We start from the raw sequence: 14,565 nt of genomic DNA, 5'->3' as shown, positions 1-14,565 counted from the left end.
CCAAGAGAGGCAAGCTCTAATGCCTGTGAAGGGTGGAAGAATAGGATAAGTGAGGCACCATCGAGGTGTGGTGCTTAGTTAATGAGGTGAGGTTGGAGCAATAGCACAAGAAAACACATTGGGTATCACGGAATGAAACCTATTGAAAGTGCCACTATGCCAATTTCTGATAAGATTCAGTCCATAATCAGGGAACAAGTTTGTGCGAATAGTTTTGAAAGAATCAGGGCAGGCCTGATGGATCAAATGGCCTCTTTTTGAGCTGTAAATTGCTCTGATGCCATGGATAGCACAATGCAGCTACATGTGGCCCAAAGACAAACTTTAATATCTTGTGTATGACTTCAGTACATTGCTCCTTTCACCTTTAATTCTTCAGTTTCATTCCTGCTGCCGTTAGTTCTTCACCATCATGCAGAACTTTGAGTAACCAGTGAGTAATATTCTGTGTAATTATTTCAGAATTTAAATGCTTTATCTGTCCACAAATAACAGCTTTTGGGAATTCAGAAGATTCCTTTTGTGCACGTTTCATAGAGGAGACAGATCTATTCAATCAATTTTGGTGATCTTAAATGTTTTGAGGCCACACAGATAGACTTGCGGTCCTTTGCATAAGAGCCTATTCTGTACCCAAAAGTTAGTCAATCTATTTTCACCTTCCCTTACTCAGTAAAACAAACAAAAAAAAGCTGTGTATTTAAAAGTGTCTGCAGTAAAAATATGTCCCTCAAACTCTGAAGGTGCTGTAAATTTGTGCATGTGGGGAGGCACGTTGTATCATTAATAGCAGAGTGTGTCTTCGGTCACTGTTAGTCTGCGGGAGGACAATAATAATGTTAAGTGGTGTCACTGCTTTGTCAAGTAACGAGCTGACAGAAAAATGGTCTATAATTAACAGCAAAAGAGTGAACCTGCTGTCGCTCGGTCAGGCGAGCTGGTGGAGTTTGTATTGTATGTGGGATCTATTTAATTGTATAGCATGTTCCTATGTGCCTTGGTGTACTGCTAGAATTAGATATATATGAGAAATTAGAAGCAAACAGAGATGTAGATTTGAGAAAAGCAACCCCACCAAAAGAAATAGAGAGCAGTGGTTTGATCTCAGGTCACCATAGGAGCACGTCTAAGTTGTGTCTGATGTGCAGAAGAGATTCTGCAGGTACACCAGTATCAAGAACGTAAGAATTTCCAGGATAATAAAAGACTAATTTGCCTTTTACCGTTCTGGTAGTCACATGATACAACAAGAACAGTATTGTTGACTGATCATGAGATCCAATCGAAGGTTCAAGTTAAATACTTTGGGCCTGAATGTTCCCCATTTTTGGCAAAGTGTTTCCTCACATATATTTCAAGGGATTTCTTATGCAATCTTCCCTGCTTTAGCTAATTACTGATGTAACTCTCTCTGTCTCTCCCTTTGAGCTAAAAAAAATGAAAGCCACAAATCTGCAGCCTCCAGGTACATGGAGCGTGAGTGACAACTAAGAAATGAAGCTAAGAGCCATAAGATATATCCTGTGTAAATGCATGAAATCTTGTTTCTAGGCCTCAAGAATCTGATATTTTCATTTTTTCGGCTTTTTTCCCAACTTTCCCACCATTGACTCTGCTGCTAAAGCAGTGGAAAATTCCACGTGGTGCTCAACTAATTAAGATGACATTCCCAGACTTAGTAGAAAGTGAATGTTACACTGTTGGATTGTCACTTCCAAGTGACAGCATCTAGAGGCAACAATTTAGATCAATTTACAGATAGTTTTCTTTGAAAATGTATTAAACCCAAATTTGTGCCAATTTTTATTTCCAATTATACTGATAATGTTTAAGTGAGCCAACACCCAGGACTGAAAGAGCAATCATGCAAAATGAGATTAAACAGATTGCTAATAGGATTACTAATTTACACTGTGCACTAACCTACACTTGGTCTGAAGTGTAGAAATTTCTTTCATTTTTAGACTTAGATGCATAGGAATATAAGAGCAAGAATAGACCATTCAGCCTCTCAAGCTGACACCATTCTAGATCATCTGCCTCATGCCATTCACTGTGCTATACCCTGTATCCCTTGATCTCATTAGTAACTAGAAATCCATCAAACTCTGTCTTGAACTTACTTAATGACTGATCTTCCTATACCTTCTGGAGTAGAGAATTCTCAAGATTCACCAATCCTGAGAGAAGAAGTTCCTCATCACCTCAAACCTAAATGGGGCTTACCTCTTATTCTGAGATTGGTGCTAGACCCCAGAGTCAGAATTTGATCAATTTATGTAGATTTATTGTCTCTAGGTAAGGCAACCACTAATGATGTAATAAATTTCCCTGACTATATATTCTCTGAAAGCAAGGAGTTTGTTCTGATGAAGGGTCACTGGACCCAAAACGTTAACTCTGATTTCTCTCCATAGATGCTGCCAGATCTGCTGAGTTTTTCCAGCAGTTTCTGTTTTTGTCTCTGATTTCCAGCATCCACAGTTCTTTGGTTTAGTCTTGTTTAGAGTTTGTCCTTGCATTTGATTTCAATTTTGGTGTGTCTTCATCACACATGAAACAGGAAGAGAAATTTGCTGAGTGTAAATTCCTATCTGCCAGCTAATCTGTCTCGAAGCAGCATCCATTGAAGACATTGAGTCCTTGAAAGGGCGCTCAGCTGATCTAGCACATGGATACTGTGGGTTTCTGAATGACTTGTCCAATTTTCACAAGCAGAATGAATATGTGGTGGCATTGTGTGCCCTTTAGGGCAACCCAAGCATACACATCTATAAACCTAACAAGGTAGTGTAAATTGTTATCCTAAACAAGCATGACTCTATCAACAAAATGCTTGCCATTCTTAATGATGAGTCCAAATTCGTATCTATTGGACTCGCAGCTCATCATGACTGAGCAGCCTGGCTTCACACAAACTAAAAACATTTAGTAGGCACTTGTAAGAGCAATGCATTGCCAGATGGTTTATATGAGAGAGTTCATTCTCATGGATCACTGCACCTAGGGGAGGTGATGGCCTAGTGGTATTATAGCTGGATTGTTAATCCAGAGACCCAGATAACTTTCAGGGGTCCCATTTTAGAATTTCGCCATGGCAGGTGATGGAATTTGAATTCAATAAATATCTGGAATTAAGAATCTAATGATAACTGTGAATCCATTGTCAGTTGTTGGAAAAACCCATCTGGTTCACTAATGTCCTTTAGGGAAGGAAACTGCCATCCTTACCTGGTCTGGCCTACATGTGACTCCAGACCCACAGCAATGTGGTTGACTCTTAACTGCCCTATGAGCAATGAGGGATGGGCAATAAATGCTGCCTAGCCAGCAACACCCTCATCCTGTGAATGAATAAAGAAACAAAAAAGCTGTCCAAGATATACAAAACTGATATATGTCCATTCATGTCTTATCTATGACCACTTCTGCACAATGTGACTTGATCAAATGGTTGGGCAAATTGGTATATTTGAGCAAGTTTTCCACATACACAGTGAAGGATTTGTGGGCAGCACAGTGGCTCAGTGGTTAGCACTGCTGCCTCACAGCACCAGGGACCCAGGTTTGATTCCAGTCTGAGCTGACTGTGTGGAGTTTGTACATTCTCCCTGTGTCTTTGTGGGTATCCTCCTCGTGCTCTGGTTTCCTCCCACAGTCCAAAGATGTGCAGGTTAGGTGGATCTGCTATACTACATTGCTATGCAGTGTCCAGGAATGTGCAGGCTACCGTGGTGATGTTAGGTGGGTTAGCCATGGTAAATGCAGGGGTTATAACTTGGCATTGTGATGATCTTTTAGTTCTTTTACATAGTCACTAATCTCTTGGGGTTATTTGTGGAAGTGTTCATTATAATAAAGTTTGGTTATAATTTTGGGATTTCAGTCAGATTAGTATTATAGCAATTGAAAATGAAAAGGTAAATCTGTAGTAATTATTTTTAATGATGATAATATGAGAGTCGTATCCTCCTGACTGGAACACTTCCTGTATTCTCCAGCATTCTAATATTAGAGCATATACTTTCGTAAGGAGCCCAAAAAAAAGCACATTATTGATATAGTGAGAGTTTGCAGAGCTCTCAGATGTAGACAATCTGAGTTTCCTAGTGTGAGGATTACAAAAGGCAAAATGCAGGTATAACACCAGTAATTAGAAAAGCTAAAAGAATGTCATTGTTTATTGCAAGGGAAATTGAATTCAAAAGTTGAGAGCTTATACTTCAGTTCCATATAGACCACATCTTGTATATTGTGTACTGTATTGATATCCTTACTGAAGAAAGAATGTAAATGCTTTGGAAGTAATTCAGAAAAGTATAACAGACTAACACCAGGAATGCATGGGCTATATTGTGAGGAAAGGTTGGACAGATTAGGCTGGTATCTGCTGAAGTTTAGAAGAACAGGGTGACACGGTGGCTCCCAGGGCCAGGGACCTGGGTTAAATTCCACCTTTGGGTAACTGTTTGTGTGGAATTTACACATTCTCCCTTTGTCTGTGTGGGTTTGCTCTGGTTTCCTCCCACAGTTCAAATATGTGTAGGATTGGTGGATTGGCCGTGCTAAAATGTGTCTAGGGATGTGTGGATTAGGTGCTATGGGATGGACAAAGGGTGGGTCTGGATGGGATGCTTTTCGGAGGGTTGGTATGGGCTGAATAGCCTGCTCCCACACTGTAGTGATTCTATAATAAGGGATGGCTTAATTGAAACATTTAAGACAGGTAGATGTGGAGAAGACATTTCCTCTTATGGAAGAATTTATAATCAGTGGTCAATGCTTAAGAATAAGGGTTGCCCAATTAAAATAGAGAAAGTTTTTTTCTCGTAGAATGTTGTGAGTCTTTGGAACTTCTTCTGCAAAAAGTGGTGAAAGTGTCGTTAAATATTTTGAAGGCAGAGGTGGATAGATTCTTGGTAAGTGAGAGGGTGAAAGGCTGTTGGGAGTACATTGAAATATGGACTTGAGGTTACAGTCAGATGAGACATGATATTTTTAAGCGGCAGAGTAGGTTTGAAAGGTCAATTGGCCTACTGTCGGTACTTGTTTGTAGATTTGTATGCTCTGCATGTAGCAGTGGTTATAAATACCAGCCTTCCATCTAGCAGACTGGACATAAATGTCACCAGATTAATAGGTGCATAGCTGCTCAGGAAATAAGGACTATTGAGGATTAATTTGGCTAGAGTTAACATTCTGACCGTAAGTCCATGCTAAACAATTATATCTAGTTCAAACAAAGAAAAACCATGTGTTTGTACAGCACCTTTTCAAGACGTCAGGATGTCTGAAAGTTCTAGGAAGCATACTTTCTGAAGTGTTCTTACTATTCAAATCTAGAGAACATGGCAGCCAAATTGAGTACACAAAGATCCCACAAACAGCAAGATGATTAAAATCTGCTTTCCCTGTGTTATTCAAATAATAAATAGTGGACATTGAACTCCTATTTTTCTTTAAATGAATGTTATAAACCGTTTACATTCAGCTGAGATAGGGTCTCAGCCTAATGTCTCAACCAAGTGATGCTTCTTCAGCAAAAGGCACCATAGTCCTCGAGACTGCTTCCTCATTGGTGAGGGGTGACTGCTGGTGAGTTTAATCTGAGAATCAGGTGATGGGTGAGGTTGAGATGACAGAACTTTCATCGTGACCTTAACTGGTACAGGAATTGAAACCTCACTGTTGGCATCACTCCACATTACAAACTAGTCAACCAGCAAACTCAGCTAAGCAACCTTCAGGCCTTAACATTTCCTTTCTACTGCACTTGAAGTATTAACTCAGGTATTTGTGCTTATCTTTCTGGACTTGGTTGGTTGATTGTAAGGAAATTGACAACACCTTTATCAATATATTGTGACTATCAGGTTCGTAAAAGGTGAACTGGCTGGATATTGGAGTAAAAAGAAAGGATGTCTTACTACAATTGTATCGAGCCTTGGTGAGACCACTCCTGGATTGTTGCATACATGTTTTGGTTCCATTCCTGAAGGAAGAATATCCTTTCCATAGTGGGTGTACAACGAATGTTCAGCTGATTATGTCCTGGGATGGCTGCTGTATTATGTGTAGACTGGGCCCACGTTCTCTGGAAGTTAGAAGAATGAGAGGTGATTTCATTGAAACCTGTAAAACTCTTAAAGGGTTCAAAGCAGCAGCCATGTTTCCCCTAGCCTGGGGTGTCTAGAGGCAGAGCGGCCTATCTCAGAATGAGGATCAAGCAATTTTGGACTGAGAGAAGGAGGAATCTCCTCACATAGAGGCTTGTCAACTTTTGGAATTCTCTACCCAGTGGGCTATGGAAGGTCAGAGGCTCGAGACAGGGGTGGATAGATGACGAGGTAATGAGATTAAGGGATAGTGTAGGAAAATGGTATTGAGGCCATGATCTAGGATAGCAGAGCTGGCTCCTGGGGCTAACTGCCCTACTGTTGCTCCTAGATTCAGATGTTTATCCCTCTGCAATTTCTACAGTCTTGATTGATGAACCGTCATAATCTCTTCTGCACATCAGACACAACTTGTACATATTCCTTTAGTGACCTGAGATCAAAATTTATTCCTTTTCAGGAGTTTTTTTAACGTCCATGCATCAATTTATTTATGATTCCTTGAACCTAAATGAAATTTCCAGTTCTGTCAGTACGCCAGGTGAACGGGGCACGCTCTGTCTTTGCCTCACAAACTCGAACAGCTTGCCAGAGTGAATAAGAGGAAGCACACACTTTTGAAGTTAATTATAAACCATTTTCTGTCAGTGCGCTACTTTACAAAGAAGCAAAAGATCGCTTCCTCTATTGTTGTGCATTGTCCTATCTCAGAATGTCTGTCCCAAAAGGCGCAGCTCACTGTTAACAGTACAGCATTCCTTCCTGGCAGTACACAAGTTAACAGCAGATTCCTGGGATAAGCTTGAGTTTATTTGTTGCTTATCCCATGTGGCCTGAGGTGGCGATGGTGAGTCTTTTGAAACACTGCAGACAGAGCAGTTTGTTTAGACAACACATTGTAGAGCTGCAGGAACACAGCAGGCCAGGCAGCATCAGAGGAGCAGGAAAGTTGACGTTTTGGGTCAGGACCCTTCTTCAGAAATGGAGGAAAGGGAAGGGAGCCGCCCCTCCCCATTTCACATCAACTTTCCTGCTCTTCTGATGGTGCCTGGCTTGCTGTGTTCCTCCAGCTCAACACTGATGTCTCTGACTTCAGCATCTGCAGTTCTTGCTATCTCCATTTGTTTAGACAACACTGGTTTGAATAAGAATGTGGAGTAACAATAGCCCAGACTGGGCAGCAGATTTTCTTTACTAGAAGATATGCGAGAGCCCATTGTGGTTTTGAAATACTTTGGGTTTCGATTTTAACACCTGTTTTGACCAGGAGCAAAGGCGGACAGCATGCAATTTCCCCTGGGAAGCCAGCAGGCTAGTTCCCCTGTTCAATATCTGTGTCACTGGATCTAAAGGTGGGACTGGGGTGCTGGGCACAGAGCTACCTGCATACAAGCTACACCTAGCTAATTTAACTAGCTAATTTATTAAGGCCCAATTAAGGCTGGGTCACTAAACTTATACTAATATATATTGTAGAGTGACAGAGATGTACAGCACAGAAACAGACCCTTTGGTCCAACTCATCCATGCTGACTAGATATCCCACATTAATCTAGACCCATTTGCCAGCATTTGGCCCATATCTCTCTAAACCCCTCTTATTTATATACCCATCCAGATGCCTTTTAAATGTTGTAATTGTATCAGTCTCCACTACCTCCTCTGGCAGCTCATTCCATACACGCACCACCCTCAGCGTGAGAAAGTTGCCCCTTAGGTCCCTTTTCAATTTTTCCCTTCTCACTTTAAACCTATTTCCTCTAGTTTTGGACTTCCCTTCCCTGGGGAAAAGACCTTGACTATTCACCCCATCCGTGCTCCTCATGATTTTATAAGCTTCTATAAGGTCATCCCTCAGCCTCCGACAGTCCAGGGAAAATAGTCCCAGACTATTCAGCCTCTCCCAATAGCTCAAGCCCTCCAACCCCGACAACATCTTTGTAAATATTTTCTGAACCCTTTCAAGTTTCACAACATTACATACACTATGAAGTATATTCAAAGCTGAGATACACAGATTTTTATGTTTTTAATCAGGGAATTAAGGGATGGGGGAAAAGTCAGGAAAGTGGATTTGAGCATTATTAGATCAGCCATGATCTGGCTGAATGGTGCACCGATTTCAATTGACTAAATGGCATACTTCTGCTCCTACTTCTTATGGCCTAATTTTCCCTTCAGCTTCCAGATCCTTGTGTAGTATTTGATTGCTCCATTGTTCTGTGTTTGAATGTGTGGACTGGCTTTTACAGAGAACACAATCCCCCACTCAAACTGCCCAACAAAAAAGTTGAGTTGGAGCCCGTCCACAAGAAAGCTGCTGTGTCGCAGCCCCTACACACCGAAAGGGCAATAACTGGCTCAAGCCTAGACTTGCCATCCACCTGGGCAGGAAGATTCACCATAGGAGCTGGGAGCTGGTGAGTATGAGCCTTTTTTTTATCATAAGTTGTTTTTCCTTCAATTCAGCAATTAACTAAATATTACATTTTAAGAGAAATTTTTAATGCAGCCTTAATTTAGGGGTATACCAGCTCCGAGAGATAGAGTAGTTAGTTAATGAGTGGTTCGTTTTAACCCTTTACTTGAAGCTTGAGTCAGTAGTTTTCAATAAGTATAAACTGAGGCTGTCTTCGCTGTTGTCTTGCCTGCACTGAGTGCTGTTTTGGTTGTAAAATGGATTTTGGTGAGAATGAGAGAGTTTGGTGAGGGTTAAAGGAAGGTGTTCATTTTTCTTCTGTGGTTTTCAGTCAACTGCAATTGGCTCTTACTTTGGTACAGGAGAAGTTAATTGAGTACTGGTAAGTGTCTGTACTGTTCTTGTTTATGTCTTGCAGGTGTGTGACATACCTTTAAGGGACATGCTCAGCTTGTCATCTCATAGGTCTGTGACTTAATGATATAAATCTCTCAGCTTCCATCTTACTGAGTTCTGTGCTTTTGGAGCATGACATGCTGAGGGAAGCATGCTACAGTACATTGAATTTCTTAGCTTAAGTTCAGACATGCAAGTTCTTGTGATAGTACTAAAAGGCTAGTACAAGGAACAGTAATAAAAGTTCGTTGAACTTTTCAGTATGACATGACCTACATCTCATATTTATGTTATGGGAGCTAATATACATATAACAGCTGGATAAGTGAAAATCATCAATGATCATGCCATGATTTTTGTTTAATCCATTCATGGGATGAGGGTGTCACTGGCTAGGCAGCATTTGTTGCCCATCACTAATTGTCCAGAGGGCAGTTAAGAGTCAACCACATTGCTGTGGATCTGGAGTCACATGTAGGCCAGACCAGGTAAGGATGGCAGTTTCCTTCCCTAAAGGACATTAGTGAACCAGATGGGTTTTGCTGACAATTGGCAATGGATTCATAGTCATCATTAGATTCTTAATTCTAGATATTTATTGAATTCAAATTTCACCATCTGCCATGGCAGGATTCAAACCTGGGTCCCCAGAATATTATCTAGGTCTCTGGATTAACAGTCCAGTGATAATACCACTAGGCCATTGCTTCCCCATTGTAGCAATTCTTATTGTAAGTTTTTAAACTACAGGATGGTAGTTCACTTGACCAAATGGAGTGTACATCTTGCGATATGTGTGTAGTCATGGATGCATCATCTGTCCCAGATAAACACATCTGCAGGAAGTGTCAATGGCTACACAATCTTGAGATCCAGGTTCAGAACTTGAGTGACAGTAGGCTTCATTATTGTTCATTCAACAAACAGAGGACTACATGGATAGCAAGTTTAGGGAATGTGGTCACACCACAGGTAACAACTGTACAGGCAGCAAGGGAATGGGTGACCTACAGGCAATCTAAGAGAACTAGGCAGTCAATGAGGGAGTCTCCTGAGTCTATAATGCTTGCTTACTGGTATTCTATTTTGCATAGTAATGAGGGTAATGATTCCTCAGGAGAGTGCAGCCAGAGCTAAGTCATATAGCACCATTGGTGGCTCAGCTATTTGGGATGAGGAAGAAGAATAGAAGTCCAATAGTGATAGAGGATCCCATAAACAACAGATCAGACAGGCGTTCCTGCAGCCATTGGCGTGACTCCAAAGTGGCATGTTTCCTTCCTGTGCCAGGATAAAGGATGTTACAGAGTGACTGCAGGATTGGCCAGAGGTAGTGGTCCACTTGGTGCCAATGAATAAGTAGGAATGGGTATGAAGGTTCTGAAAGGCAAAACCTCTGAAGGCGTAATTTCAAGATTGCTTCCAGTCCCATGTGCGAGTGAATATTGAAATAGGCATGTAGTTGGAAGCTGGTGTAGGAGGGTAGCCATCGGAACAGTCTACACATGAACAGGATCAGGTTACATATCCTTGCATGGAGATTTGTTAGTGCTTCCAGGAAGGGCTGAAACAAAATTGTTGGGGAATGGGAACCTGACAATAAATTTCAAAGCAGGAAGATGGAGGCAGAAACTTCGCAAATAACTCAGAAAGATAGAGGAAGCAGGGATTATAAATATATAGCATAGAAAATAGGCAGTATTAAAAGTTATGTATGCATATACAAGGATTATAATGAATAAAGGCGATGAGTTGAGGGAATAGATAGACACATGGCAGTGTTATATCATTGCCATAACAGGAATTGGCTAAAAGAAGGGGAAGGATGGCTGCTCAACATTCCTGGATACAGTTTACAGGCAGAATAGAGAAGGGGCTCAAAAGGTGGCCATATAACATTAAAGACAGACAGCAAAAGTTTCTATAAATGTAAGAAAGAAAAACAGTGGCTAAGGTAAACATTGGTCCTTTAGAGGATGAGAAGGGGGATTTAATAACGGGATGTGAGGAAATAGCTGAGGCATTGAACAGGTATTTTGTGTCGGTCTTCACAGTGGAAGACATAAATAACATGCCAGTAATTGATGACAAAGAGACTAAAGTAGGTGAGGACCCAGACACTGTCATTATCACAAAAGAGGTAGTGTTGGGCAAGCTATTGGAGCTAAAGGTAGACAATTCTCCTGGCTTTGATGGAATGCATCCCAGGATACTAAAAAAGATGGCGGGAGTAATAGCAAATGCGCTCGTGGTAATTTTCCAAAATTTGCCGGCCTCTGTGGGCAGTTCCAGCAGATTGGAAAACCACCAATGTGACGCTACTGTTCAAAAAAGGAGGTAGACAAAAGATGGGGAATTATAGGCCAGTTAGCTTAACTTCTGTAGTGGAGAAAATGCTTGAATCTATCATCAGGGAAGAAATAGTAAGACATCTAGATAGAGATTGCCCCATTGGGTGGACGCAACATGGGTTCATAAGAGGCAGGTCATGTTTGACTAATTTGCTGGAATTCTATGAAGACAGTACGAGTGCAGTGGAAAACGGGGACCCAGTAGATGTGGTGTATCTGGATTTCCAAAAAGCATTTGACCAGGTGCTGTGCAAAAGGCTGTTGCATAAGGTAAAGGTGCATGGCATTACAGGCAATGTATTGGCATGGATCAACAATTGGTTAACTAACAGGATGCAAAGAGTGGGGATAAATTAATGCTTTTCTGATTGACAAACAGTAACTAGTGGTGAGCCTCAGGGATCAGTGCTGGGCCCGCAAATGTTTATAATTTACATAGATGATTTGGAGTTGGGGACCACGTGTAGTGTGTCAAAGTTTGAGGATGACACTATGATGAGTGGTAGAGCGAAACGTGCAGAGGTCTCTGAAAGTTTGCAAAGGGACAAAGATAGTTTAAGAGAGTGGTCGAAAGTCTGGCAGATGGAATTCAATGACGATAAATGTGAAGTCATCCATTTTGGTAGGAAAAACAGTAAAAAGAGCTATTACTTTAACAGTGAAAAACTGCAGAATGCTGCTGTACAGAGTGACCTGGGTGTCCTTGTGCATGAATTGCAGAAGGTTGGTTTGCAGGTGCAACAGGTAATTAGGAAGGCAAATGGAGTATTATCCTTCATTGCTAAAGGGATTGAGTTTAAAAGCAGGGAGGTTATGTTGTAGCTGTATAGGGTATTGGTGAGGCCACACCTGGAGTATTGCCTGCAGTTTTGGTCTCCTTACTTGAGAAAGGATGTACTGGCACTGGAGGGGGTGCAGAGGAGATTCACTAGGTTGATTCCAGAGTTGAGAGGATTGCCTTATGAGGAGATGCTGAATAGACTGGGATTATGTTCATTGGAATTTAGAAGAATGAAGGGGTATCTTATATAAACATATAAAATTATGAAGGGAATAGATAAGATAGAAGCAGAGAGGATGTTTCCACTGGCAGGTGAAACTGGAACAAGAGGGCATCGCCTCAAAATTAATAGGAGCAGATTTAGGACTGAATTAAGGAGAAACTTCTTCACTCAAAGGGTTGTGAATCTGTGGAATTCCCTGCCCAGTGAAGTAGTTAAGGCTTCCTCATCAAATGTTTTGAAAGCTAAGATAGATAATTTTTTGAATAGTAAAGGAATTAAGGGGTATGGTGAGAAGGTGAGTAAGTGAAAATGAGGCTATGAAAAGATCAGCCATGATCTTATTGAATGGTAGAGCAGGCTCGAAGGGCGAGATGGCCTACTCCTGCTTCTGGTTCTGATGTTCTTATGTTCGAAAATCAATGAGAGAGGGTACAATCCTAAATTTAGTCTTAGGGATTAGGAACGAGCAGTGGATCACTGTTTTGGAGGTAATATCATAATTCAGTTAGATTTAGCATCATTTTGGAAAGGGATAAAGGTAGAACAGGAGGAAATGTTCTATATAGAGGGAAGGCAAACTTTACAAAGCTGAGAGATGGTCTGCCAATCTACACTCACCTTTACTGGCTCCATCCCCGCCTCTTCGACCTGTCTGTTTCCTCTCCACCTATCCTCTCCTCTATCCATCTTCTATCCGCCTCCCCCTCTCTCCCTATTTATTTCAGAACCCCCTTCCCCTCCCCCATTTCTGATGAAGGGTCTAGGCCCGAAACGTCAGCCTTTCTGCTCCTATGATGCTGCTTGGCCTGCTGTGTTCATCCAGCCCTGCACCTTGTTGTCTGCCAATGATAGCCTGGTTGCAGTCAGTTGAAGGAATGTCAGTCAGAGGCTTTTAAAAGCAACATTCTATGGGCGCAGTGTCGACACATCCCCACAAAGAAACATGGTGGCATTGCCAAATCTAAAGTTGCCTGTTTATCCTGTAGCGTACAGTGTAAGTTAAAGGAAAAGTAAAAGCTTATGACAACCTCAAAAAATAAAATACCAGGCAGCTTAGAGGAGTATAGAAAGTACAGGGGTGAAATGAGGAAAGAACTTAGAAAGCAATGAAAAGAAAAAATATTGGTCAGTAAAATTAAGGAAAATTCAAAGATGTTTTTATCAGTGCATTAAGTGCAAGAGGATGGTTAAGAAAAACATTGGGCCTATCAGAGATGCAGGTAGGAACTTGGGCATGGATGTGGGCAGACTTCTACATTAGTATTTTGTCTTTGATACAGTAATGTCTGGTTATGTAATTTTAGGTAAGTGGTGACCCAGCTGCAAATGACTTTTTTTTTAATTTTAAATTTGAAAAAGCTCCAGAGATGGCATTTTGATTTAGGGGCACCCTATCCCCCTCTTTGTTTGAATGACATCCTGCTGCTACTTTAAAATTGGTGGGTCTCCCCTTGGCCATCCAGCTTCAAGACCAACACATCACCTGTAAATTGAATGGGTGACCCTGTACCCTAACCCTCTGGCTCCTAATTGACCAATTGTAGGGAAATGCACACAGTATAGACTTCTGACCCCATTTGAACCTGACAGTGAGATTCAAAAGCTTGTGGTGAAAGTCCTGTTCTTGCCCACTTTTATTTACGTTACCTTCCAAATTTATTTTAAACTGAATTCAAATTCACAGGATGCAGTATTAGGTTTTGAGCTCTTGTCCGTTTTTAGACCATGCTAACCCAGTAACATAACCACAACATTACTGTACTCACTACTGTTAGACAAAACACCAACACAGAGACAATTGGATAACAGAGCGAAGCATGGGAGACATTAGATGAGTAACTTGGAATATTGGTAAATAGAGGAAACCCAGACTGGGAATCCCTGAGATGCTGCACTCAATGCAATGATCACCTGCCAAACAATCCTGCCCTTCATACTGAGGCAGGCAGAGCGAGAGTCCTGAAGACTACCTCAACCAAGAGAGTGAAAGCATCAGCAGCTGCTGAAAGACCAGGAGGATTGGTGCACCAACATCAAACTTCATTCACGCAAGGGATGCCTGGGTGATGACATTTTCTGTACACATTTTCTAAACAAGCTTCCCTAAGCACCACCTGCTGCCCTTCTTACACAGTTCCTCAGCTAGCATCAATATTTATCCATTATGAAAGTCTTGCACTATTAAATTCAAGCTCCTCTTCATCAAACCAGGTTCATAATTTTTGCCAGAGATAGTAGGAACTGCAGATGCTGGAGAATCCGAGACAACAAGGTGCAGG

At 41.4% G+C, this 14,565-nt stretch overlaps 1 long non-coding RNA gene across 1 annotated transcript in view; it reads left to right on the top strand.

Moving 5' to 3' along the window:
• LOC125486292 overlaps positions 1–14,565 on the top strand; it is a 44,381-nt gene that overhangs the window by 19,485 nt on the left and 10,331 nt on the right. Inside the window, exon 2 of the long non-coding RNA XR_007264977.1 lies at positions 8,369–8,536. This is a non-coding gene — a long non-coding RNA (uncharacterized LOC125486292). The remainder of the gene's footprint in view (positions 1–8,368; positions 8,537–14,565) is intronic.

Source organism: Rhincodon typus, chromosome 27 (assembly GCF_021869965.1).
Source record: "Rhincodon typus isolate 14 chromosome 27, sRhiTyp1.1, whole genome shotgun sequence".
Taxonomy (NCBI): Eukaryota; Metazoa; Chordata; class Chondrichthyes; order Orectolobiformes; family Rhincodontidae; genus Rhincodon; species Rhincodon typus.
The sequence above is the reverse complement of the archived record's forward strand: the minus strand, read 5'-3'. Positions and strand labels throughout refer to the sequence as shown.